This window comes from Pseudophryne corroboree, chromosome 2 (genome assembly GCF_028390025.1).
Source record: "Pseudophryne corroboree isolate aPseCor3 chromosome 2, aPseCor3.hap2, whole genome shotgun sequence".
NCBI lineage: Eukaryota > Metazoa > Chordata > Amphibia > Anura > Myobatrachidae > Pseudophryne > Pseudophryne corroboree.
This window is the reverse complement of record NC_086445.1, coordinates 247,912,965-247,934,245: the sequence shown is the minus strand read 5'-3', so window position 1 is coordinate 247,934,245 and position 21,281 is coordinate 247,912,965.

Genomic DNA, 21,281 nt, shown 5'->3' with positions numbered 1-21,281 from the left:
ATATTTCACATGGAAGGTGAAGATTCTATTAGCCCTGGTTTCAGCCAGGCGTGTGTCAGAATGGGCGGCTTTATCATATAAAAGCCCTTACTTAATTTTTCATTCTGACAGGGCAGAATTGAGGACTCGTCCTCAATTTCTCCTTAAGGTGTTTTCTGTTTTTCACATGAACCAACCTATTGTGGTACCTGCGGCTACTAGGGACTTGGAGGACTCCAAGTTACTTGACGTTGTCAGGGCCCTGAAAATATATGTTTCCAGGACGACTGGATTCAGAAAATCTGACTCGCTGTTTAGCCTGTATGCACCCAACAAGATGGGTGTTCCTGCTTCTAAGCAGACGATTGCTCGCTGGATTTGTGGTACAATTCAGCTTGCACATTCTGTGGCAGGCTTGCCATAGCCAAAATCAGTAAAAGCCCATTCCACAAGGAAGTGGGCTCATCTTGGGCGGCTGCCCGAGGGGTCTCGGCTTTACAACTTTGCCAAGCTGCTATTTGGTCAGGGGCACACCCTGACTGAGGAGGACCTGGAGTTCTCTCATTCGGTGCTGCAGAGTCATCCGCACTCTCCCGCCCGTTTGGGAGCTTTGGTATAATCCCCATGGTCCTGACGGAGTCCCCAGCATCCACTTAGGACGTTAGAGAAAATAAGAATTTACTTACCGATAATTCTATTTCTCGTAGTCCGTAGTGGATGCTGGGCGCCCATCCCAAGTGCGGATTGTCTGCAATACTTGTACATAGTTATTGTTACAAAAATCGGGTTATTCTTGTTGTGAGCCATCTTTTCAGAGGCTCCTTCGTTGTTATCATACTGTTAACTGGGTTCAGATCACAGGTTGTACGGTGTGATTGGTGTGGCTGGTATGAGTCTTACCCGGGATTCAATATCCTTCCTTATTATGCACGCTCGTCCGGGCACAGTATCCTAACTGAGGCTTGGAGGAGGGTCATAGGGGGAGGAGCCAGTGCACACCACCTGATCCTAAAGCTTTTATTATTGTGCCCTGTCTCCTGCGGAGCCGCTAAACCCCATGGTCCTGACGGAGTCCCCAGCATCCACTACGGACTACGAGAAATAGAATTATCGGTAAGTAAATTCTTATTTTTACAAACTTGTATAAAAAAACACACAAAAAAATCATAAACAACACGTTATGTGTACATCCCAAAATAAAGTAAAGACTTGACTGAAAAACATTTGCATGCTATAATTTTTCCACCATTTAAAAAAATAATAATAATATATAAACATCAACCATTTGACACTTTTTAAGAACCTCCAACACTTATAGCCTTCTATACTGTGCTGCTTAATTATCACTTTTTTGTGTGTGCAGGATGATTTTCTTACTTTTTCCACCAGGTTACTTTTTGTAAAAAAATTTATAAAAAAAAAAGGGTGACGTTCCGCAAATTGGCATTCTAATAGGATTTTGTTCACAGAGAGGGGCGGGGGCCAAGGACTGCACAGCTGTCACAGTTTCATTGGCCTGGCTAGCCTCCCTGTGACTGCAAGTCTGAGTAAGATCAGACTTACACCTCCTTCTGAATTTGATTTGTATTGCTAAGGATCGTAATGTAAAACTGCTAAGAGCAGCTTTGCAATTACGAGCTAAACTGAATAAGGCTAAATGCTAGATACAATCTCTATCAATAATTCTATATACAGGATGTGTTCAGGATTTCAATGGTAAGTACTGGAGTTAGGGTTAGGTACAAGGGGGAGCATTGGGGTTAGGCTGATGGAGGGGACAGTTAGGGTTAGGCTGCAGGAGGGGACTGTTAGTGTTAGGGTTAAAATACACGCACGCACGCACGCACGCACACACACACACACACACACACACGTGACACCAGTGCTGAAAGTAGGGTGGTACAGTGTACCATTAAGAAATATGCTGGTGGTACGCAGCACCACCAGCCCTCCACTGGGGCATCATTTTATAAAAGGCATTTTTGTAAAATGGTGTCAGTGGCATAACTGTGTGTGGCATAACATGTAATAGGCATTACGGTGTGTGGCATAATATGTAATGGGCATTATGGTATGTGGCATAATGTTTAATGGTTATTACGGTGTCTGGTGTAATGGGCATTACAGTGTGTGGCGTAATGTGTAATAAGCATTACAGTGTGTGGCATAATGTGTAATGGGCAATACGGTGTTTGGCATAATGTGTAAGGGGAATTACGTTGTGTGGCATAATGTGGCCATGCCCCCATTGTCATGTAGCCACTCACCTAGTTTTGTTTGATCATGCCCCCTCATGACACATGACCACACCCATTTTTACTCTCAGTACCGCTAAAAAAAAAATTCTACTTGCTCCACTGGGTGGCACTCAGGACATCTGGAAAAATCACACATTAGCCCAAATTTCTATTGTTGTAGAACTCTGGGCTTGATTCATGGCTTTATACAGCTACAGCAGGGCTTCCGACTGTATACTCAAAGAGCCTGTGCACGTAGACACCGCTGCCAGGTCTCAAGGACTGGGAGACGTCTCTACGATTATATAATCATTGCCACTGGACTGTCTGCATTTACTGCATTTGGTTTGCACTGGAACACTGAGGTGTTCACTCTGAACGACACCATAGCAGTGTCTGGATTCATCATAGACCAAACCAGCTCTTTTCAGTTCACATTTACCGACACCTGACGATTGTCATTGAAATTAGTATTCATCTTGCTGGAGCACATTTTGCTGTTCCATTTCTGCTGGGATGCCAGTAGCTGCTATCAACTTCTTTACAAGAATTGTAAGTGCCAATGGCCTCTATTGAAAGGAAGCTATACTAGTACCTGCACACAGTGGTGCCGTAACGAAACATTTTAGCGCTGTGTGCAAGAAACAGCATCGCGCCCCCCCATATATATAAAACAGGGCCAATGCGCACCGTAGGTATGCGTAAAAAATATAGAGGCGTAGCTTCATTGGGAAGGGGCGTGGCCACAAAATAATACAAATTCATATTACGCTGTACAGTAGTCTCCATTATTCAAATTATGCCGCACAGTAGCGCCACTTACACACATTACACCAGGTAGAGCCCCTTTTCACACATTATGCTGACAGAGACCCCTTTTTACAAATTAGGCTGGCAGAGCCTTCCTTTTTATACTTTATGCTGGCAGAGACCCCTTTTTACAAATTAGGCTGGCAGAGACTCCCTTTTTACACATTATGCTGACAGAGACCCCTTTTTACAAATTAGGCTGGCAGAGACCCCTTTTTTTTCCACATTAGGCTGGCAGAGACCCCTTTTAACACATTATGCTGGCAGAGATCCCTTTTTATCACATTAGGCTGGCAGAGACCCCCTTTTTACAAATTAGGCTGGCAGAGACCCCTTACAAATTAGGCTGGCAGAGACCACTTACAAATTAGGCTGGTAGAGACTCCCTTTTTATACTTTATGCTGGCAGAGACCCCTTTTTTATATTAGGCAGGCAGAGACCCCTTTTTATACTTTATGCTGGCAGAGACCCCTTTTTTTTACATTAGGCTGGCAGAGACCCCTTTTTACAAATTAGGCTGGCAGAGACTCCCTTTTTATACTTTATGCTGGCAGAGACCCCTTTTTTTCCACATTAGGCTGGCAGAGACCCCTTTTAACACATTATGCTGGCAGAGACCCCTTTTTATCACATTAGGCTGGCAGAGACCCCCTTTTTACAAATTAGGCTGGCAGAGACCCCTTACAAATGAGGCTGGCAGAGACCCCTTACAAATTAGGCTGGCAGAGACTCCCTTTTTATACTTTATGGTGGCAGAGACCCCTTTTTTATATTAGGCTGGCAGAGACCCCTTTTTATACTTTATGCTGGCAGAGACCCCTTTTTTTTACATTAGGCTGGCAGAGACCCCTTTTTACAAATTAGGCTGGCAGAGACTCCCTTTTTATACTTTATGCTGGCAGAGACCCCTTTTTTCCACATTAGGCTGGCAGAGACCCCCTTTAACACATTATGCTGGCAGAGACCCCTTTTTATCACATTAGGCTGGCAGAGACCCCCTTTTTACAAATTAGGCTGGCAGAGACCCCTTACAAATGAGGCTGGCAGAGACCCCTTACAAATTAGGCTGGCAGAGACTCCCTTTTTATACTTTATGCTGGCAGAGACCCCTTTTTTATATTAGGCTGGCAGAGACCCCTTTTTATACTTTATGCTGGCAGAGACCCCTTTTTTTTACATTAGGCTGGCAGAGACCCCTTTTTACACTTTATGCTGGCAGAGACCCCTTTTTTTCACATTAGGCTGGCAAAGATCCCCTTTTTACAAAAAGAGAGAGAGACAGAGAGACAGAGAGAGAAAGAGAGAGAGAGAGAGAGAGAGAGAAGAGAGAAGACCGATACATCCGCACTCGCTGGTCACTGGGAAAGGGGGGCAACACTCTCCCTCCAGCGCTGAGGCTGGCCGAGTGTTGTGCTGCTGCCGGGATCACGGATTGAGTGGGCGGCAGACGGCAGGACTCCTCAGTGGCAGCGGGTGCTCAGGCAGGCTGCAGACGGGGCCGTGGCTGGTGCTTGTAGGCGGGTAGGCGGGTACCCGACACGCCGTAGCTCCCACCACCATGTCCGCTCCCAGAATGCTGTGCGCGAAGACCTCGCGCCCGCACCTGCATTCTGGGAAGGTAGAAGGTCTGCATTCTGGAGAGGGGTAGACATAACAGGGTGCATTGGGAGTGTCGAGTGGGAGGTGGGGCAGCTCGGGCAGGCAAGGGGACAGCACCGGAGCTGTCCTGCTTGCTTATTCCTCCATTTGGTGTACTGGCTCCCAGCTGACCCCCGCAGCACAGCGATGCGCTCCCTCCACAAGTGCGCTGTGTGCAAGGCACACTTCGCACACACATAGTTACGGCACTGCCTGCACATATAAGCATATTAACTGAACGCTGCTTAGATTTTGGAGAGTGACAGTACGTATTGCTGTAGATAAATTTTTATTGTTTTCATTGACACAGTTTTGTTTATACAGTATGTATTAATAAATTGTTAGTTTATTAAGAATTTGAGCCTCTGTGTTTCACTACTAGTTAGCGGAAGTGCAACTGAATATTGAGTAGTTTTTATATACTGTAAATTGTATTAGAAGCGCTGGTAAAGTGATAAACGGGAGATATGTTTGTCCCAGGTTGCTGGCCTATTTATTTTAACCCTGAGGAAAAGTCTGTTTCTGCTAAATAGACTTGCCCGGTCGATCAAATTAGCCACAAAGCCACATTTCAATGCTGGCAACGGCACCTGATTTAGCACACTTCGTGGGCTGAAATCAGCCCCAATTAGCACAAAAATTGCTCAGGCCTCTATAAGGTGGTGTGCACTTTTGTGTGAATGTGGGCCACCACAATGACACGCCCACTAGATCATCGTGACTAATTGGATTGACCCCTTGATTAGAGCTCAGGCTTTTACTAAAACCCGGATAAGGGGTCCTGTGGGTATGGGTATGAGCAGAGCCGGCCATAGGCATAGGCAAACTAGGCAATTGCCTAGGGCAGATATTCCCAACCGCGGTCCTCAAGGCACACCAACAGTGCAGGTTTTAGTGATATCCAGGCTTCAGCACAGATGGTTAAATCCAAATTACTGAGGTACTAATTTAGTCACCTGTGTTCAAGCCTGGATATTACTAAAACCAGGACCGTTAGTGTGCCTTGAGGACCGAGGTTGGGAAACACTGGCTTAGGGCATTTGATATGCCTAGGGGCATCAGCAACTTCTGCTGATTAAAATGATATGCGGCATGCCTATATTCTGTGTGTAGCATTTCATATGCAGATACAGCCACAGTCTCACACAGTATATAGGCGTGCTGCATATCATTTTAATCAGCAGAAGCTGCTTGTGCATCCTAGCTACATAGCAATGCAAATAAGATCCATTTTCATAAAAAAAGGTGCCCAACGTTACCATTGAGGCAAGATTTATGAGGACACATCTGTATCCAAGCAGAGGCAAAGGTCACAGTTTTAGTGGCAGTGTGAGTGCTGTGTGCATGTGAGTGGGTTGGTTGTGCAGTAGTGTCCAGAATATGTGTAAGGAGCATTATGTGTGTCATGTAAAAATGCATTAATAATGTGCAACATATGTGAAAGGGGCACTATGTGTGTCATTATGTGTATAAAGGCATTAATAATGTGCGGCATATGTGTAACAGGGTACTACTGTATGTGTGTCATTATGTGTATAGGGGCACTCATAATGTGCAGCAAATGTGTAGGGGGCACTATGTGTGTCATGTGTATAAGGGCATTAATAATGGGCGGCATATGTGTAAGGGACATTTTGTGTAAAAGGGCATTAATAAAGGTTGTCACAATGTGTAGGGCGCATTATGTTTATAAGGACATTAATAATGTGTCTCATATGTGTAAGGGGCATTACTGTGTGGTATTATGTGTATAAATGCATTACTAATGTGTGGCATTATGTGTATAAGGTTCTATACTATGTGGCGTTGCGTATAGAAAGGGCACTACTGTGTCGTCTAATGTGAATAAAGAGCAATAGGGTGTGGTGTAATGTGAATAAGGAGCAATTCGGTGTCATGTAAAGTGAATAAGGGGCTCTACTGTGAGGACTGAGGAGTAATGTTTAAGGTAAAGTGATACTACTGTGGGATGTAATATGAATTATGGACACTATCGCATGATCAAATGTGAATAAAGTTGCAGTACAGTGTGGAATAATTGGAATTGGGGTTACTATTGTGTGGCCATGCCCCTTGCCAGCAAAAACACACCCCTTTTTGGGCTGTGCACCAAATGTGCGAACTGTTCCTATTTAAAATATAGGGGGTACAAACACCAAAATAAGGACTGCTATGGGTGAGGGGTGATGGTGCTGGGAAAGAGGTGCAAGGTCAGAGGCGGAACCAGCGGTTGTGCTAGGGGGCACCAGCCAAAATCTTGCTTAGGGCATCATATTGGTTAGGGCCGGCTCTGGGTATGAGAGAGAAGGAAGAGCTCCACCCATAAAGCCCATTTCGGGTTTTTAGGCCTTCAGCTTGAGATCAGGCTTATGAGTGCCTGCACCTGTAAGAGGCTGATATAAGCTGTATCAGGGCTTGGAGTAAGGTCTCACCAGTGCTTAAAACGGTCCTAGATAGTGGTGGACTCACCCCTACCTACCCCATGCTTATTTAATAAAGGAACTGCGCACGCCGCAAAAAAGGCATGGTCTCAAAATGAAAGGGGCATGGTCAGTAGTAGAATCTTGTTCACATTACATCACATAGTAGTGTCCCTTATTCATGTTATGACACAGTAGTGCCCTTTTTACACAATACCCACATTAGTGCCCCTTATGTACAATGATTACAGTAATAGTGCCCCTAATACACATAATGTCTATAGCAGTAGTGCCCCTTATGCAATGCCCACTGTAGTGGGAGTGCCCCTTATGCAGTGTCCACATGAGAGTGCCCCTTATGCAGTGCTTATACTAGTGGTGCCCCTTATGCCCCCAGGAGTGATGCCCCTTATTACAGTGCCCCCTATGCAATGCCCCCTATAGTAATGCTCCCATTAGTAATCCCTCTGTAGTGGTGCCTCTTACACACAAAACCTTCCCACAATACTTACCTTAAGCCCCGCTCCTACATTCGACCACTGTTGTCTATCTGGCGGTCCGCTCCTCGGAACTATGGGAGAGACGTCATGATGTCTCTCCCATAGTGCACACTGCCTTTGGCTGCCATTGTGGGGAAGGAACCGGGTGTCCGCTGGTAACAAAATCTCAGCAGGCGCCCAGCATTTCCCTGCAGCTCCGGGCTGACATCCTGGGTTAGGTGGGCCAAAGGAGGCGGAACTGGTTCCGTCTCCAAATGGAACTGATGGAATGCAGTTCTGCCCTGTTCCGGCCCACTTTAACCCTTGGGTCTCACTACCTGGAAAAACAGGCAGCAAGTCTGTTATGAGACACTGTGATTTACTGACTCGAAGGGGGTAATTCAGTCCTGATCGATAGGGTGCGTTTTTTGCATCCCTGCAATCAGGTAGTCGCCATCTACAGGGGGAGGGGGAATTCGCTGTGCAGGTGTGCAATCGCATGTGCAGGAGAGCTGCACAAACAGCAGTTTGTGCAGTCTATGCACAGCCCAGGACTTACTCTGCCGCTGCGATGATCGGGGCCGGAGCTGACGTTACGAATCCTCCAACAAAACGCTGGGTCCCTCCTGCGAAAATGCACAGCAGCGATCAGGCCTGAATTACCCCCTAAGTACTGTGCATATGCCTGTGCTTGTGGCAGGGGCATTAGGTCCTACCACTTTGAGAGAGGGAATCTGATTTTATTGTCTAGGCAAGGTCTTAACCAAATAACGCTGCTTGTCCCTGTAATATGTGAATATTATTTAACAATAATCAGTTAATTGTCAACACGGTGGAGTTCATTATTCCAGAATGGATGTTGCCAGGCACAATGGGCCTAATACAGACCTGATCGCTAACAAGCGATTTTTGCACTGCTGCGATCAGATAGTCACCACCTACAGGGGGAGTGTAATTTAGCTGTGCAAGTGTGCGAACGCATGTCTAGCAGAGCTGTACAAACAGATCTTATGCAGTCTCTGCGCAGCCCAGGACGTACTCAGCCAGTGCGATCACATCAGCCTGTCCAGGACCGAAATTTAACGTCAGGAACCCTCCCTGCAAACACATGGACATGCCTGCGTTTTTCCAGACACTCCCTGAAAACGGTCAGTTGACACCCACAAACGCCTTCTTCCTGTCAATCTCCTTGCGATCGCCTGTGCGAATGGATCCGTCGCACAAACCCATAGCTGAGCGATGATCAGTTTTGTACCCGTGCAATGCGTCTGTGCATTGCGGTGCATGCGCAGTTTGGACCTGATCGCGATCAGGTCTGAATTACCCCCATAGAGGAAAACACCAGCAACTGTCCTACAGCCAGGACTTCAGTATGACACACAGGGCATAAGGATTGGTAACTTGAGCAGTATGGATTGTTTAATGGTTAGCATTACTGCCTCACAGAACTAAGATCATAGTTTAGATTCCCACTATGGCTCTAACTGTGTGGAGTTTATATATCCTCCACGTACTTGCATGGGTTTCCGCCCACAATCTCAAAAAATATACTGGTAGGCTAATTGGCTGCCAATAAAAAAAATGAGCCCTATCGTGAATGTGTGTGCATGTACTTGTGATATGGAATATTCAGTAGATTGTATGGCCAAATATTCTCTGTAAATCGCTGCGGAATGTGTGTGCGCTATACAAGTAATTGGTAATAAATAAATAAACTGAGAACCAGGAGTTCTAAAAGAACAAGGAGAAGTACATTAGGAAGAGAGCATGGGGAGTCATTCCGAGTTGATCGCTCGCTAGCAGTTTTTAGCAGCCGTGCAAACGCATTGTCACCGCCCACGGGGGAGTGTATTTTCCCTGGGGAGCCTCGGGACACTTGCAGGGGTGCCCTGGGTTGGTGGTCCAGGACCAATTCAAATTATTCATGGTCAATATAATAGGCAAAACCAGTGCTGGTGGCTGCCAGTCATAAAATATGTGGCCAAACAGAAGCAAATCTTGTCCCTCACCACACAACTGACCCTAAGGATGACATATAAACGCGATCTACTTAATGTAATATTTATTTCTAAATTTCTCAATAAGAAATTTTTGGCCTAGGGGTGCCGTGAAAAAAATTCTGATATTCTAGGGTGCCGTGATTCAAAAAAGTTTGGAAACCACTGGGCTAAGGGTTGATTCTCTGCCGAGGTACTGTATTTTTCGGACCATAAGACGCACCTGACCATAAGACGCACCTAGTTTTTAGAGTAGGAAAACTGGAAAAAAAATATTCTGAACCATTTCTGCTTTATCATCCTTGAGCTGCCTCCCTAGTTTTCACCAACCTCTAAGAGATATTTCTGTGTGATTTCTCAGACTCCTACAAGGATTCTGTACAGTGCAGCCTTCTGTCAGAGCCAGCATACAGAGACACACACACATCAGAGCCAGCATACACATAGACACACACATAGACACACACACACACACACACACACACACACACACACACACACACACACACACACACACACACACACACACACTAACAGTACCAGTGGTTCCCTGCGTCCAGGCTCTCAGCTAACGCTGCCCACAGTGCACTCCTGAGGAGGTGGGGGGAGCGAGGGAGTCACATGATGCCGGCTCTGCTGCTGAGATGGGCACTGAGATGCGGGCGCTTTGCGCTCTGCTGATGACGGCGCAGCAGCATCCAGGACCCGCTGGCGCTACCCGCAAACACGTCTTATTCGCTCCATAAGACGCACATACTTTTTCCCCCACATTTTTGGGGAGAAAAAGTGCGTCTTATGGTCTGAAAAATACGGTACTTTGTCTAATGCATCACCAGTGCTGTGTGGACGTATACGAATTTACTTCTGTGTGGACAAATTTTCTCCTGTGGACTAATCTGCTATCACTGCTGTGTGGAATCGTTGATAGTTCTGCTATGTGAAACTGTTTGTCTGTAATTGCTGTGTGGAATTGTTGTGGAACTACATCCTCTACTGGGACTGACTCTATCTGGACTGCTACCTAAATATAGTTTCTGTGCTACTTACTACTCCTGTGTGTGGTGAAACTTACTACTGCTGTGTGTGGTGAAAAATAAACCTTTACTTCGGTTACATATGTTCGGTGTCTGGGTGATTTAAAGAACCCTGTATTCTCACCAGTGGCATAACAAGGGCAAGGCGAGCAGGGTGCATGCCCTGGGCGCCGTGGCAGGCCCAGCAGAGGGGGGGTGCCGCAGTCCAGAGCATAGTACCTGCACCGCCCGCAACCCCGTCTGCCACCGATCTCCCCCCAATGATCCCCCACCCCTCCGCACAACTGACCTGCCACAGATGGAAGAGGGGTGGTATGGGATTTGTAGTTTCATTTTTACTGCTTAGAGCCTAAGCAGTGAAAAACAAACTACAAATCCCATGATGCATTGCACACTTCAAAGATAGCTGCTGCTCCGGAGTGGGACAGCATGGTAACACAGCATGTAAGTTGAGGAGGTGTGTGTGTATGTGTTTGGTATGCATTGTGGAAAGAGAGATGGAGACACCGAAGAAAAATAGGGACTCAGAAAAAGAGGTTAGGGAGAGGAAGAAACACTGAGGGGAAAAAATAAGAATTTACTTACCGATAATTCTATTTCTCGTAGTCCGTAGTGGATGCTGGGGACTCCGTCAGGACCATGGGGTTTAGCGGCTCCGCAGGAGACAGGGCACAATAATAAAAGCTTTAGGATCAGGTGGTGTGCACTGGCTCCTCCCCCTATGACCCTCCTCCAAGCCTCAGTTAGGATACTGTGCCCGGACGAGCGTGCATAATAAGGAAGGATATTGAATCCCGGGTAAGACTCATACCAGCCACACCAATCACACCGTACAACCTGTGATCTGAACCCAGTTAACAGTATGATAACAACGAAGGAGCCTCTGAAAAGATGGCTCACAACAAGAATAACCCGATTTTTGTAACAATAACTATGTACAAGTATTGCAGACAATCCGCACTTGGGATGGGCGCCCAGCATCCACTACGGACTATGAGAAATAGAATTATCGGTAAGTAAATTCTTATTTTCTCTAACGTCCTAAGTGGATGCTGGGGACTCCGTCAGGACCATGGGGATTATACCAAAGCTCCCAAACGGGCGGGAGAGTGCGGATGACTCTGCAGCACCGAATGAGAGAACTCCAGGTCCTCCTCAGTCAGGGTGTGCCCCTGACCAAGTAGCAGCTCGGCAAAGTTGTAAAGCCGAGACCCCTCGGGCAGCCGCCCAAGATGAGCCCACTTCCTTGTGGAATGGGCTTTTACTGATTTTGGCTGTGGCAAGCCTGCCACAGAATGTGCAAGCTGAATTGTACTACAAATCCAGCGAGCAATCGTCTGCTTAGAAGCAGGAACACCCATCTTGTTGGGTGCATACAGGCTAAACAGCGAGTCAGATTTTCTGACTCCAGTCGTCCTGGAAACATATATTTTCAGGGCCCTGACAACGTCAAGTAACTTGGAGTCCTCCAAGTCCCTAGTAGCCGCAGGTACCACAATAGGTTGGTTCATGTGAAAAACAGAAAACACCTTAAGGAGAAATTGAGGACGAGTCCTCAATTCTGCCCTGTCAGAATGAAAAATTAAGTAAGGGCTTTTATATGATAAAGCCGCCCATTCTGACACACGCCTGGCTGAAGCCAGGGCTAATAGAATCTTCACCTTCCATGTGAAATATTTTAATTCCACAGTGGTGAGTGGATCAAACCAATGTGACTTTAGGAAACTCAAAACAACATTGAGATCCCAAGGTGCCACTGGGGGCACAAAAGGAGGCTGTATATGCAGTACCCCTTTTACAAACGTCTGAACTTCAGGCACTGAAGCCAGTTCTTTTTGGAAGAAATTCGACAGGGTCGAAATTTGAACCTTAATGGACCCTAATTTTAGGCCCATAGACAGTCCTGTTTTCAGGAAATGTAGGAAAACGACCCAGTTGGAATTCCTCTGTAGGGACCTTCTTGGCCTCACACCACGCAACATATTTTCGCCAAATGCGGTGAAAATGTTTTGCGGTTACATCCTTCCTGGCTTCGACCAGGGTAGGGATGACTTCATCTGGAATGCCCTTTCAGGATCCGGCGTTCAACTGCCATGCCGTCAAACGCAGCCGCGGTAAGTCTTGGAACAGACAAGGCCCCTGCTGGAGCAGGTCCTTTCTTAAAGGTAGAGGCCACGGTTCTTCCGTGAGCATCTCTTGAAGTTCCGGGTACCAAGTCCTTCTTGACCCATCCGGAACCACGAGTATCGTTCTTACTCATCTCCTTCTTATGATTCTCAGTACTTTTGGTATGAGATGCATAGGAGGGAACACATACCCTGACTGGTACACCCACAGTGTTACCAGAGCGTCCACCGCTATTGCCAGAGGGTCCCTTGACCTGGCGCAATATTTGTCTAGTTTTTTGTTCAGGCGGGACGCCATCATGTCCACCTTTGGTTTTTCCCAACGGTTTATAATCATGTGGAAGACTTCCCGCTGAAGTCCCCACTCTCCCGGGTGGAGGTTATGCCTGCTGAGGAAGTCTGCTTCCCAGTTTTCCACTCCCGGAATTAACACTGCTGAGAGTGTTATCACATGATTTTTCGCCCAGCGAAGAATCCTTGCAGTTTCTGCCATTTCCCTCCTGCTTCATGTGCCGCCCTGTCTGTTTACGTGGGCGACTGCCGTGATGTTGTCCCACTGGATCAATACCGGCTGACCTTGAAGCAGAGGTCTTGCTAAGCTTAGAGCCTTGTAAATTGCCCTTAGCTCCAGTATATTTATGTGGAGAGAAGTCTCCAGACTTGATCACACTCCCTGGAAATTTTTTCCTTGTGTGACTGCTCCCCAGCCACTCAGGCTGGCATCCGTGGTCACCAGGACCCAGTCCTGAATGTCGAATCTGCGGCCCTTTCATAGATGAGCACTCTGCAGCCACCGCAGAAGAAAACACCCTTGTCCTTGGAGACAGGGTTATCCGCTGATGCATCTGAAGATGCGATCCGGACCATTTTCCCAGCAGATTCCACTGAAAGGTTCTTGCGTGAAATCTACCGAATGGGATCGCTTTGTAAGAAACCACCATTTTTCACAGGACCCTTGTGCAATGATGCACTGATACTTTTCCTGGTTTTCGGAGGTTCCTGACTAGCTCGGATAACTCCCTGGCCTTCTTCTCCGGGAGAAAACATCCTTTTCTGGACTGTGTCCAGAATCATTTCTAGGAACATTGGCCCTCATTCCGAGTCGTTCGCTCGGTATTTTTCATCGCATCACAGTGAAATTCCGCTTAGTGCGCATGCGCAATATTCGCACTGCGACTGCGCCAAGTATCTTTGCTATGAAGATAGTATTTTTACTCACGGCTTTTTCATCGCTCCGGCGATCGTAATGTGATTGACAGGAAATGGGTGTTACTGGGCGGAAACAGGCCGTTTTATGGGAGTGTGGCTGAAAACGCTACCGTTTCCGGAAAAAACGCAGGAGTGGCCGGAGAAACGGGGGAGTGGTTGGGCGAACGCTGGGTGTGTTTGTGACGTCAAACCAGGAACGACAAGCACTGAACTGATCGCACAGGCAGAGTAAGTCTGGAGCTACTCTAAAACTGCTAAGTAGTTTGTGAGCGCAATATTGCGAATACATCGGTCGCAATTTTAAGATGCTAAGATACACTCCCAGTAGGCGGCGGCTTAGCGTGTGTAACTCTGCTAAATTCGCCTTGCGACCGATCAACTCGGAATGAGGGCCATTAGACGTGTCGTCGGAAAAAGCTGCGATTTTGGAATATTTAGAATCCACTCGTGCTGTCGTAGAACTACTTGAGATAGTGCTACTCCGACCGCCAACTGTTCTCTGGACCTTGCCCTTATCAGGAAAGCGTCCATATTTCTTTTAGGAAGAATCATCATTTCGGCCATTACCATGGTAAAGACCCGGGGTGCCGTGGACAATCCAAACGGCAGCGTCTGAACTGATAGTGACAGTTCTGTACCACGAACCTGAGATACCCTTGGTGAGAAGGGCAAAATTTGGACATGTAGGTAAGCGTCCCTGATATCCAGTGACACCATATCGTCCTGGTTCGCTATCACTGCTCTGAGTGACTCCATCTTGATTTGAACCCTTGTATGTAATTGTTCAAATCTTTTAGATCTCACCGAGCCGTTTGGCTTCAGTACCACAATATAGTGTGGAATAATACCCCTTCCCTTGTTGTAGGAGGGGTACTTTGATTATCACCTGCTGGGAATACAGCCTGTGAATTTTTTCCCAATACTGCCTCCCTGTCGGAGGGAGACGTTGGTAAAGCAGACTTCAGGAACTTGTGAGGGGAAGACGTCTCGAATTTCCAATGTACACCTGGGATACTACGTGTAGGATCCAGAAGTCCACTTGCGAGTGAGCCCACTGCGTGCTGAAACTCTTGAGATGACCCCCCACCGCACCTGAGTCCGCTTGTATGGCCCCAGCGTCATGCTGAGGACTTGGCAGAAGCTGTGGAGGACTTCTGTTCCTGGGAATGGGCTGCCTGCTGCAGTCTTCTTCCCTTTCCTCTAACCCTGGGCAGATATGACTGGCCTTTTGCCCGCCTGCCTTTATGGGTACGAAAGGACTGAGACTGAAAAGACTGTGTCCTTTTCTGCTGAGATGTGACTTGGGGTAACAAAAGTGGATTTTCCAGCTGTTGCCATGGCCACCAGGTCCGATGGACCGCCCCTTTATACGGCAATACTTCCATGTGCCGTCTGGAATCTGCATCACCTGACCACTGTCGTGTCTATAAACATCGTCTGGCAGATATGGACATCACATCTACTCTTGATGCCAGAATGCAAATATCCCTCTGCGCATCTCGCATATATAGAAATGCATCCTTAAAATGCTCTATAGTCAATAAAATATTGTTCCTGTCAAGGGTATCAATATTTTCAGTCAGGAAATCCGACCAAGCCCCCCCAGCGCTGCACATCCAGGCTGAGGCGATTGCTGGTCGTAGTATAACACCAGTATGTGTGTATATACTTTTTAGGATATTTTTCAGCTTCCTATCAGCTGGCTCTTTGAGGGCGGCCGTATCTGGAGACGGTAACGCCACTTGTTTTTATAAGCGTGTGAGCGCCTTATCCACCCTAAGGTGTGTTTCCCAACTCTCCCTCACTTCTGGTGGGAAAGGGTATACCTCCAATAATTTTCTATCGGAGGAAACCCACGTATCATCACACACTTTAATTTATCTGATTCAGGAAAAACTACAAGTAGATTATTCCCACCCTACATAATACCCTTATTTGTGGTACTTGTAGTATCAGAAATATGTAACACCTCCTTCATTGCCCTTAACATGTAACGTGTGGCCCTAAAGGAAAATATGTTTGTTTCTTCACCGTCGACACTGAAGTCAGTGTCCGTGTCTGTGTCTGTGTCGACCAACTGAGGTAAATGGGCGTTTTTACAAGCCCCTGACGGTGTCTGAGACGCCTGGACAGGTACTAATTTGTTTGCCGGCCGTCTCATGTCGTCAACCGACCTTGCATCGTGTTGACATTATCACGTAATTCCTAAATAAGCCATCCATTCAGGTGTCGACTCCCTAGAGAGTGACATCACCAATACAGGCAATTTGCTCCGCCTCCTCACCAACATCGTCCTCCTACATGTCGACACACACGTACCGACACACAGCACACACACAGGGAATGCTCTGATAGAGGACAGGACCCCACTAGCCCTTTGGGGAGACAGAGGGAGAGTTTGCCAGCACACACCAAAAACGCTATAATTATACAGGGACAACCCCTTATACAAGTGTTTTCCCTTATAGCATTTTCACATATGTAATCATATCGCCAAATAAGTGCCCCCCCTCTCTGTTTTAACCCTGTTTCTGTAGTGCAGTGCAGGGGAGAGCCTGGGAGCCTTCCTCACAGCAGAGCTGAGCAGGAAAATGGCGCCGTGTGCTGAGGAGAATAGGCCCCGCCCCCTAAAACGGCGGGCTCTTCTCCCGGAGTTTGTGAGATCTGGCAGGGGTTAAATACATCCATATAGCCTCAAGGGCTATATGTGATGTATTTTAGCCATAAAAAAGGTATAATACATTGCTGCCCAGGGCGCCCCCCCCAGCGCCCTGCACCCTCAGTGACCGCTGGTATGAAGTGTGCTGACAACAATGGCGCACAGCTGCAGTGCTGTGCGCTACCTTATGAAGACTGAAAGTCTTCTGCCGCCTGTTTCTGGACCTCTGGACCTCTTCAACTTCGGCATCTGCAAGGGGGGTCGGCGGCACGGCTCCGGGACGAACCCCAGGGTGAGACCTGTGTTCCGACTCCCTCTGGAGCTAATGGTGTCCAGTAGCCTAAGAAGCAAATCCATCCTGCACGCAGGTGAGTTTACTTCTCTCCCCTAAGTCCCTCGTAGCAGTGAGCCTGTTGTCAGCAGGACTCACTGAAAATAAAAAACCTAACTTAAACTTTTATTCTAAGCAGCTCAGGAGAGCCACCTAGATTGCACCCTTCTCGGCCGGGCACAAAAATCTAACTGAGGCTTGGAGGAGGGTCATAGGGGGAGGAGCCAGTGCACACCACCTGATCCTAAAGCTTTTATTATTGTGCCCTGTCTCCTGCGGAGCCGCTAAACCCCATGGTCCTGACGGAGTCCCCAGCATCCACTTAGGACGTTAGAGAAAAGGGACTAAGAAAGATGGCTGAGGGAGATATTTGGACACTAACAAAAAACAGAGAATCATACAGCGGTGAAGACAGTGCAAAAAAAAAAAATTGGGACTGAGTGAAGACAGAGAAGAGAGCGTTTTAGACACTGAGGAAAAAGAAGGATTCAGACACAGAAAGGGGGGGGGGCGAGTGAGAGGTGAAGACACAGGAAAAAATATGGTCATAGAAAGGTGGAGACAGTATGAAAAAGAGGGACTCAGAAAGAAGGTGAAGGCACTAAGGGAAGGTGAAGACACTGAGGAAAAAACTGACATGGAGAGAAGGGCTGTGGTAGAGATGGAGACACTGAAGAAAAAATACCATGGGGTATAGACGGATCCACCAGGAGCCATTGGCACTTTAAGAGTTTGAGAGTGTGAGCTGGCTCCTCCCTCTATGCCCCTCCCACCAGACTCAGTCTAGAAACTGTGCCCTAGGAGACGACATACTTCGAGAGAAGGATTATACACAGATAGTGGCGAGATTCATACCAGCTCACACATACAAGGCACGTCAAGTCAACTAACTTGAACTACTCAGCAACAGCTGAAACATTACTTACCAAGTAACAATGCAGTACTCAACTAAAACGAAGTTGTACTGAACCAAATAACATTTGCAGGAGAACGAAGCGCTGGGTGGGCTCCTCTACGGACTACGAGAAAAGGATTTACCGGTAGGTAACCAAAATCCTATTTTCTCTTACGTCCTAGAGGATGCTGGGGTCCACATTAGTACCATGGGGATGTACCAAAGCTCCCAGAACGGGAGGGAGAATGCTGAAGCTCCTGCAGAACTGATTGACTGAACTTCAGATCATCAGAGGCCAAAGTATCGAACTTGTAAAACTTTGCAAACGTGTTCGACCCAGACCAAGTTGCAGCTCGGCAAAGTTGCACTGCCGAGACACCCCGGGCAGCCGCCCAGGAAAACCCCACCTTATGAGTGGAGTGGGCCTTAACAGATTTTGGACATGGCAGCCCTGCCGTAGAATAAGCGTGCTGCATAGTGAACCTAATCCAGCGAGAAATAGTCTGCTTAGAAGCAGGACACCCAATTTTCTTGGGATCATAGAGGACAAACAGAGAGTCCGAATTTCTGTGACAAGAAGTTCTCTTCACGTATATCTTCAGAGCCCTTACGACATCCAAGGACTTTGATGTAATTGAGAAGTCAGTAGCCACTGGCACCACAATAGGTTGGTTGATGTGAAATGCCGACACTACCTTCGTAAGAAACTGCTGACGAGTCTGGAGCTCAGCTCTATCTTCGTGGAAGATCAAGTAAGGGCTTTTACAGGATAAAGCCCCCAGCTCGGACACACGTCTAGCAGAAGCCAAGGCCAACAAAGTGACCGCCTTCCATGTAAGAAATTTGACCTCTACCTCCTGTAGAGGTTCAAACCAATCCGACTGGAGGAACTGCAACACCACATTAAGGTCCCAAGGCACCGTAGTCGGTACAAAGGGAGGTTGGATATGCAGAATTCCCTTCAAAAAGATCTGAACCTCAGGGAGAGCAGCCAATTGTTTCTGAAAGAAATGGATAGGGCTGAATTCTGGACATTCACAGAACCCAAACTCAGGCCCATATCCATTCCTGCTTGCAGAAAGAGGAGGAAACGTCTTAGTTGAAACTCCACCGTAGGAAACTTCTTGGACTCACACCAAGAGACATATTTCTTCCAAATAGGATGGTAATGTTTAGACGTTACCCCTTTCCTAGCCTGTATGAGGGTAGGAATAACCTTCTTCGGAATGCCCTTCCGAGCAAGAATCAGGCGCTCAACTTCCATGCCATCAAACGTAGCCGCGGTAAGTCTTGATAGGCGAACAGCCCCTGCTGCAGCTGGTCCTCCCGAAGAAGAAGACGCCTCGGCTCTTCTTGAAGTAGATTCAGAAGGTCCGCGTACCAAGCCCTTCTTGGCCAGTCTTGGGCAATGAGGATCGCTTGAACCCTTGTTTTCCTTATGAGCTTTAGGATTCTTGGGATAAGTGGGAGTGGTGGAAACATGTACACTGACTGGAACACCCACGGAGACACCAGGGCATCCACTACCACTGCCTATGGGTCCCTCGACCTGGAACAATAATGTCGAAGCTTCTTGTTGAGACGAGAGGCCATCATGTCTATTTGGGGTAAACCCCAAAGTTCTGTTATTTCCTTGACCACCTCCGGATGGAGTCCCCACTCTCCTGGATGGAGATCGTGTCTGCTGAGGAAGTCTGCTTCCCAGTTGTCTACTCCCGGAATGAAGATGGCTGACAGTGCTAATGCGTGCTTTTCTGTCCAGAGGAGTATTCTTGTCACCTCTGACATTGCCGCTCTGCTCTTCGTTCCGCCTTGTCGGTTTATGTAAGCCACTGTTGTTACGTTGTCCGACTGCACTTGAATGGCCCGATTTCTCAGAAGAGGGGCCGCCTGAAGAAGACCATTGTAGATGGCTCTTAGTTCCAGGATGTTGATGGGCAGGCCGGCTTGCAGGTCTGAACACCGTCCTTGGAAGGTTACTCCTTGAGTGACTGCTCCCCAGCCCCGAAGGCTCGCATCCGTGGTTAGAAGGACCCAACCCCGAATCCCGAACCTGCGTTCCTCCAGAAGGTGAGGCAATTGGAGCCACCAGAGGAGTGAAACCCTGGCCTTTGGCGACAGACAAATTCTCTGGTGCATGTGGAGGTGAAATTCCGACCACTTGTCCAGGAGATCCAGTTGGAAGTTTCCGAGCGTGGAACCTCCCATACTGGAGAGCCTCATAAGAGGCCACCATCTTTCCCAATAGCAGAATGCATTGATGAACCGACACCCGGGGTGGCTTCAGGACATCACGGACCATGGCTTGCATCACCAAAACCTTTTCCTGCGGAAGAAACACCCTCTGTACTTCCGTATCCAGGATCATTCCCAGAAATGACAACCTCTAGGTTGGTTCCAAATGTGACTTTGGAAGGTTCAAAATCCAACCATGACTCTGGAGCAGTCACGTTGTGAGAACAATGGACTGCCGCAGCCTCTCCTTGGACGATGCCTTTATCAGCAGGCCGTCCAGATATGGAATGATGTTCACACCCTGCTTGCGGAGAAGAATCATCATTTCCACCATCATCTTGGTAAACACCCTCGGTGCTGTGGAGAGGACGAATGGCAGTGCCTGGAACTGGAAATGACAGTCCAGCAATGCGAAGCGGAGATAAGCCTGATGCGGCCGCCAGATCGGAATGTGGAGGTATGCATCCTTGATATCCAGGGATACCAGGAATTCCCCTTCTTCCAGACCTGATATCACCGCCCTGAGAGACTCCATCTAGAACTTGAACTCCTTTAGAAAGGGGTTCAATGATTTTAGGTTCAGAATGGGCCTGACCGAACCATCTGGTTTTGGTACCACGAAAAGGTTCGAATAGTAACCATTGTTCAGCATGTGAGGTGGTACTGGCACAATGACCTGTGCCTCTACCAGCTTTTGGACAGCGTCTTGTAGTACAGTGCTGTTTTCCAACTGAGTTGGCAAGCCTGACTTGAAAAAGCGATGAGGAGGGAGACTTTGAAATTCCAGCCTGTATCCCTGAGACACAACATCTACCACCCAGGGCTCCAGGCCGGACGATGCCCAGACATAACTGAAGTGTCTGAGTCTCGCTCCCACTGGCCCCACCACCGGGGTGTGCAGTCCACTGTAATGCGGAGGACTTTGGCGTACCCGAAGCAGTCTTTTGTTCCTGGGACTTAAGCCGACCTCCCCTAAAGAAGGTATTGGAAGTTCTGCCCATTCTAGGCTTGTTAGGCTGAAAGGACTGCATTGCAGATGAAGAGAAGGATTCTTCAGAGCAGGTGCTGCTGAGGGAAGAAACAGAGACTTACCTGCTGTAGCGGTGGATATCCACGCATCTAGAGCTTCCCCAAAGAGAGCCTGACCTGTATAGGGTAGGGACTCCACACTACTTCTGGATTCCATAGGGTATATGCAATTGCGGTCGAATTGATGCAAAAGTAAAAAACC